Source organism: Tupaia chinensis, unplaced genomic scaffold, assembly GCF_000334495.1.
Source record: "Tupaia chinensis unplaced genomic scaffold, TupChi_1.0 Scaffold000290_1, whole genome shotgun sequence".
NCBI classification, from domain to species: Eukaryota; Metazoa; Chordata; class Mammalia; order Scandentia; family Tupaiidae; genus Tupaia; species Tupaia belangeri.
In genome coordinates, this window is record NW_006159775.1 from 1,300,655 (window position 1) to 1,308,383 (window position 7,729).

Consider the following 7,729-nt stretch of genomic DNA (forward strand, 5'->3'; position numbering starts at 1 on the left):
CGGTTCAAGTTCCAGACCTGGTGGCTTGCTTTCTCACTTTCCTCTCTCTCTGTCTCTCTCTGGTGAGCACATATGCCCTATAGCAAATTAAGAGAAATAATAACAATAATACTACAATTAAATATATAATTATATAATATGTTTAAAAAAGAAAGGGAGAGAGAGACAGTGAGAGGAAGGAAAAAAGGGAAAAAGAGAGAAAGAAAAATAGAAGAAAAAGTATGAAACAAATGAAAGGGGTAACCACTGGACATGAGAATAGTTGAGAACCAAATTGGGCAAGGTCTTGAAGTGAGGCATTCAGACTTAATTCTTCCATCAATAGGGAGCAATTAAGGTTTTGGTCCTCAGACAAGCAGTTCCTTAAGATTACCCTGCAAACAGCATGCAGACTGAAAAGGGAGATTCTCTGGCTTTGCACAGAGTACGGATGCAGACTTGTGTCTTGCTGAACGCTTAACTGATCAAGCACAAGCAGGGTGTTCTGTAGTGAGAGGAGCACAGGTCTTTGTTATTGTTACTGTGTTTTGATGTGCTTTATTTTGATCTTCTTATTCTATTTGTACAGTGGTTACACATACACTAGTGGCTACCTCCCAAGAAGGTTTTAAGGACTGAATTAAGGGCTGAGTATAGCACTGGCTTTTGGTAGTATGGAATAGACAGACTTTAGAAAGGCCACAATAAGTGAAAGAAAATTTATGTGTAGTCTGGCTACTCCTTTCAGGAAGCCCCAGAGCCTTCCCAACTAGTACAAGTGAACTGCTCCCATCTGGCCTCCCTGGTGAAGCTTCTGGCTCTCTTCTATGGTGGAGGGACTGGCCAGGGTGGTTGAGGTAGGACACGAAGAACTAGGGGAGCAGAAATGACTGACCACAAAGAGAGACATAGAAAATACTAGGGGGCTGCAGGGGGAGCTTAAGGTGGCTGGATCCTACTTGGCTGATTGTGTAGTTTGAGTCCCAGGTCCAACGGCTTACAACACATGCTGGATATGTGTGTGTGTGTGTGTGTGTGTGTGTGTGTGTGTGCCCAAATCCTGACAGGAGAAATGGAGAAGGGATTTGGTGTGGCCTAAACCCCTGGAGCGTGATTTTTCACTCTTTCTCTCTCTGGCAAACATACGTGACTTACAGCAAAGCTTAAAAAAAAAATTACAGACCATTAATATTAGAAAAAACCACTAAGATAAAACAAGCCTACTTCATAATTTTGACTAATCACAGATAAAAATCAAGCCATTGTGCCACCCAGGAAATGACAAACTCCCCCTTTTAGATGATACGAATGACTGCTGTGTCTTTACCAATTACGGCTGTGTCTGTGCTCCAGGAAGCCCTCTCTGTGGATCATTTTTTTGAGATACCCCATCAGAGAATTGTCCCTGTTTTCTTCTCCTTTTTATAAAAATGTTTATTTATTTAATTCCATTTGTTATTATTTAAATTTTTTTGTTTTTAATTAATTAATTTACATTCATTCACTGAGCATTGTCACAGCATACAAAATGTGATTTCCCACCCAGAATATACTGCATAGTGGCTTAATCATACATGTTATCGTCAATAATTTTCCATTTCTAGTTTCATATATATATATATAAAACCATCTGTTATTAATTTTTTAATTTGACCAGAGAGAGAGAGAAAGAGAAAGTGAGAAAGCAAGCCGCCGGGTTTGGAATTTGAACCACGGTCAACCATGTGGGAATGCAGCCCAGTAACCACCACGCCACCTGCTGGCCCCATCCCCACTTCCTGAAAGCACACAATCCAGGGCAAATCTCTGCCTTCTTGCATATTTCCCACTCTCGCCCAAAGCCCAAATTCTATCATAGGCTTTTATTTTTGTAACACCCTTTCACTGAGATGCTCAACGTGTCTTCTCCCTCAATGAGATGAGTAAGAAAAGGGTCACCTGTTTGTGTGTTCTTGGTGACCTTTGGGACCTTTTTTTAAGAGAGAGATTGTTGCTATAGGGCGAACTGTGGTCGGCCATGTAGGAGTCCAGCAATGTAACTGTTATGTCACCTGCTGGTCCCAACCTTGAAGATCTTTGAGGCCAGAAACCAGTGCTGACTTTCTTAAGGACCCTGGCACACTCCACACAGTGGAAGGAAGCTAAAGGAAGTGGTCTGGGAAATCTGGACAGGAAACGGCTTTTCTACCAGGTCAATGTTGTATTCAGGGCTGGCTTCATGCTTAGGCCACTGGTGCTCTAACACAGAGCCTGTGCAGAGGGGCTCCTGCTTGACTTAATGCTCAGCTGTCATGATCTTGAAATCCTTAATATTTCTGAACAAGGGGGCCTGAATTTTCATCTAGAACCAGAACTCACAAATTATTTAGCCAGTCCTGGCCATCTAATCTGGGGCCCCAAATGGGGAAATCCATGCTAGAAATAGAGAAAGTGACTGGTTCCAGAACAGACCTAGGAGTCCCCTCAGTCCAGATGCCACTAAAACCACACCAAAAATGAGATCAAGATGGATTAAAATCTAGCAGTTGATTTTAATTTTCTGTAATTTTCTATCTTTTTTTTTTTTTAATTAAAGAAAAATAGGGACCAGCAGATGGTGTAATGGTTATGTCACTGGTACCCATGTAGTGACTGAGGTTCGAGTACTGGACCTGGCAGCTTGAAAGTCACTCTGGGTGCATATGAGTGTCCATGCATGCCCCAAATCCTACAGGTTATTGCCAGGGCTATGACTGGAATGTCATTTCTGAAGATATGACCAGAAAGCTAAGGAACTAAGGTGGATATCAAGAAAGCCAACAGAAGCTCTTAGAAAGATTGCCTGGTACCATACACAGTTCTCACAGTTCTGCCTGGCAGGTAGTCACCTCCTGACTGACTACCCCCTCCCCCCCAAAAAACAACAACTTTCAAATACAGGTACTTAAAGGCACAGTCAGATGGTGAGTTCCTGACTTGGCTCAGTAGCCTTGGGAGGTTTTTTAAAGAGTCTAAATTGAAATTCTTTATAAAAGTTTCCAGCAAAGCCAACTAAATCAATTAGTATTCTTATGGAGCTATACACAAATAACAAAACAAATCGAGATTAAATTTATTAGGTTTTTTTTGCAAATAAGTCAGTTTATGCCTCTCTTTGGTAAAAGGGAGAATGGAAAGAGAAAAAAGGTTTCAGAAGAAAATTACAGTGCACTTATTACTAGATTTTAGCTTTGTCCTATGTGTTTTTTGACTTTTTAGTATCTACCTACTATCTGAATGGAATCCTAACCATTTTCCTGGCTTTAAGTCTTAAGAGAATTTTTCTTAACATTTAAAATTTTGATTTATTAAAGCTGAAACTGCTTTTCTTGGTGTTAAAAAATACATTTAAAATAATAAATTACCTATTTAATGACTGGTAAGCTATATAGCCTCAGTTAGGTGCTTCTTGTTTTTTTTTTTTTCTTTTTGGAAGAGGTTTTTTTTTGCTTTTAGGGCATGTGCACTCACCAGACAGACAGAGAGAGATAGAGAGACAGAAAGCGAGAAATCACTCCCCAGGGAGGATGGCCACACCACAATCCCTTCTCCTCCATTCTCCTCTCAGGATCTTGGGCACGCACACACACACGCCCGGCGTGAGTTTTAAGCCACCGGGTCCGGGACTCAAACCGCAGTTGACTACATGGGAGTCCAGCGACATAGCTATTATGCTAACTGCTGGTCCCAGCTAGGTGGTTCTTTATAGTATGTTCATTCTACTCACTGAGTTGTATGCCTAAATCAGACACATGTTCACAGATAGATATTTATCAGCTGCACTTGCTATTAAAAGTATTTCAATTAATGAAAATCTTTGGTGAATCAATCAAATGTGGGGAAAAAAAAAAGAAAGAAAGAAATGCAAAAGCTCAGCTCTACTGCAGGTATCCTAAATCAGAATCAATTTCAGGTGAGTCACATTAACATAGCACTGTTGAGGGACCAGTAGTTGGCATAATGGCTATGTTGCTGGACACCCTTGTAGTCAACTACGGTTCAAGTCCCTGACCCAGTGGCTTAAAATCATGCCGGGCGCATGTGTGTGTGTGCCCAAGATCCAGAAAGGAGAATGGAGGAGAAGGGATTGTGGTGTGGACATTGCCCTGAGGGGGGTGATTTCTCACTTTCTGTCTCTCTGTCTCTCTCTGTCTTCCTGGTGAGCACATGTGCCCTATAGCAAAAACCTCTCAAAAAAAAACCAACATAGCACTGCTGATTCATATCGAGCTCAAGGCAGTCTAAAACTTCCTTTTCATTTGTTTCAATGTTTAGCCACATCACCATCATTGCATCCCAAGTTTGTGCAGTTGTTGAACTTTAATAATGTACATATTTTTAGAATAAACATTCAAAAGTGTTTACTATGCAAAAAAAAATTTCTTCAGTAAGACATTCATTTGTTTGTTTGTTAATAATTTTGCCAGAGGGCACATGTGCTTGTAGGGGAGGGGTGGGGCAGAGAGTGAGAAGGCACCCTCTGTGCGGGAGAGTCATGTCACAATCCCGTCTCCTTTGCCTGTGTTTCTCTCCTTTCTGGATTTTAGGCACATACACTCATGTGTCTTGGTGTGTCTTCCAAGCTGCTGAGTTTGGGACTAGAACCTCACAGTCAGGTATGTGGAATCCTGTTGCCTTAACCACCACACTACCAGCTGGCCCTCGATTTTCTGTCTTCACAATTAAATTTTAAAAACAAATTTAAAAGTAGAAAAGTTGATTCTCCCTTCCCCTAAACCTTAACACCTTGTGTGTGATTATCATCCGTGCTGGAGTTGGGGGAAGGAGATGGAAAAATGTGGTAAGGACAGAGTGGAGCCAGGAAGTGGTCAAAGGACAGAGAAGGTGGAGGCCAGAGGTGGCTCCAGGGAGTCCCAGAGGAGCAATGTTTGGATGGCTCTGACTTGCCAGAAATTCCACCACAATGTTTTCATCCCCTCTTGTTATATTGGGTCTTGTCAGAAAAGCCATGATGTGTTTTTTCATGCAAAAATGTGCCATGATTTTCCAGATGACCCAATACTTGCATTATGCCCAATATTTGTTTTAAGATACAGAAAACAGGGGTGAGCAGATGCTAAGGTGGTTGAGGGCACTGGACTCCCACATGGCTGACCATCGTTCGAGTCCTAAACCTGGCAGCTTGCTTTCTCATTCTCTCTCTCTCTGGTCAAATAAAATAAATAAATAAGTGGATAAATAAAGTTGAATAAAATAATTCCACACACACAAACACAAAAACCCCACAGGAAACAACAATATCCCAGCATTTAGAGCGAACAACAGAGTACCTGAATAGCAGGATTTAAGCTGATGAAGGTAGTATAATTTGGTCAAGTTTAACCCATACTTTTTCAGTTTGGTTTCATTACCATATTATAAAAGTATTGCTTTCTATAGTGAGACGACTGTGTATTCTGGATTCATTTTAGCATGGCTTTTATGTGCAACTGAATTCTGGATGCCAACTAACCAACCTGCAAATTTACTTTTGGAACACAACTTGTTTGTAAGCTGGGACTGTGCATATTTAAAATTAGCAGAATACTGAATGGCAAAGTCCCAGAGAGATTTACCCAGCAAGAATAACCTAAATATATCCCTAGGAGAATTATAGAGGCAACTAGTCTTTGTAAGCCTTTGGTAATCGGCAGTGATGATAATGGAGGACATTTTGGGTACAGAGTGGCTTTATACAGAGTTTCTTATTTCAGAGTTTTTCGTCTAAGTCCATGACATCATATTTGACTCTGTGCCACTTCTGCAAGGCCGTTGGAACCAGCTCTTGTTATCTATTTTGACAGGAAAACTGAGGACTCAGAGATCTCCAGGCTAGTCTAATGGCGGAGGGGGGTGTATGAGTTGAAGAAACCACTGTATCTGTTTTCTTTTTTTAATTTTTTTTAATTTTAATTTATCTATTTACAGTCATTCACTGTACATCAATACAGTATATAAAAGGAGATTTTCTATCCAGAACACATTGTACATTGACTCAATCAAGGATATTACCATATATGTTATTATCAACAAATAATTTGCTATTTCTTGTTTCTCATATATTTTGCTTCCTCCCCCACCCCCAATTCCCTATTTCTCACCCTCTGCCAATTCCCCTCTTTTCCCATTCTGTCTCTGGTATCTACAGTTGTTTTCCATGCCTTATTCTCCCCCACATTATTTTTTTTATTGATTCACTAAAGAACTTAATTAAGTTAAAAACTTTCAATGGCAAGCACAGCTGGTATATGCATATATATGAACACAAGTCTGATTTAGGGGTAAACCTCAGTGAATAAAGTGAACTAGCACCTCGCTGGGGCTATATAGCTTACTGCAGTCATTAAATAGGTATTAATAGGTATTTTTAATGCATTTTTAATTTCAAGAAAAACAGTTTTAATAGCTCAAAATCAAAAAATGTTAAGAAAAATTTTCCTAAAACTTAAAACCAGGAAAAAGATTAGGATTTGGTTCAAATAGCAGGTAGATGAACCTACTGAGATAGCAAGTTCAAAAGAAGACAAAAATCCTTAAATATGGAAATCAAAGCATTGAAGAAAATCAGTAATGTTTTACTCTAAAGTAAAAAAAAAATCTATTTCACTAATTCAGACTCATGTAATTAATCTCTCTTCTATTGAATTTGCAGTGTTACTGTGGTCTGATCTTTCATTTACATCCTGGAAGTTAACATTCAACAAAATTATTGATATTTCTGTACTTGTCTCTACCATTAATTAAGTTGGCCTTTTTCTTGGTTATTTTTTGTTCTCTTATTTCTGTCTTTAGTTTTCCTGGTATAGTACTCCCTTTAGCACTTATCAAAGATCTGGTCTGGTGTTGGTAATTCTTTCAGGTTTTATTTATCTGAGAATGTTTTGGGCTTTTCTTCCCATATGAAGGATAATCTTGCCAGATATAGTATTCTTGGTTGAAGTTGTTTTTCACTTTTCAAAGTTAGCACTTTGTATATATTTTCCCATTCTTTCCTTGCTTGCATTGTTTCCAATGAGAGATCCAATGTTAGCCTGATGTGATATCCTTTGAAAGTAATTTGATATTTCTCTCTTGCCAATTTTAGTATTTTTTCTCTGTGGTTTTGGTCAATCTGGCTATGATGTGCCTTGGGGAAGACCTTTTTGGGTTAAATCTACGTGGGGTCCTTTGCATTTCTTGGGTCTGGATATTTGAGTGCCTCTGTAGGTTTGGAAATTTTTCTTTCAGGATTTCATGGAATACATTATTAATCCACATATTAGTTTCTTCACCTTCTGGGATATCAATAATCTGTATGTTTGGGCATTTGATGATATCTAGTATTACCTCTCATTTTGGGAGGTTATTTTCTCAGTCTTTTTGGTGAATTTTTCTAGGTCAGAGTTTCTGTCTTCTACATGTGAGATTCTATCTTCTGCATGATCTAATCTACTTTGGATATTTTCAAGGAAGGTTTTGATTTCCTGTATTACAGCCTTCATCTCTAAGATTGGCAAGAGAAAAACATCAAGTTACCTACAAAGGATATCCCATCAGGATAACAGAAGACCTCTCATTGGAAACAATGCAGGAAAGGAAAGAATGAGGAAACATAGTCAAAGTGTTGAGTGAAAAACAATTTCAACCAACAATACTATACCCGGCAAAATTACCTTTCATATGGGAAAAAAAGATAAAAACATTCTCGAATAAACAAAATTTGAAGGAATTTACCAACTCCAGACCAGCTCTT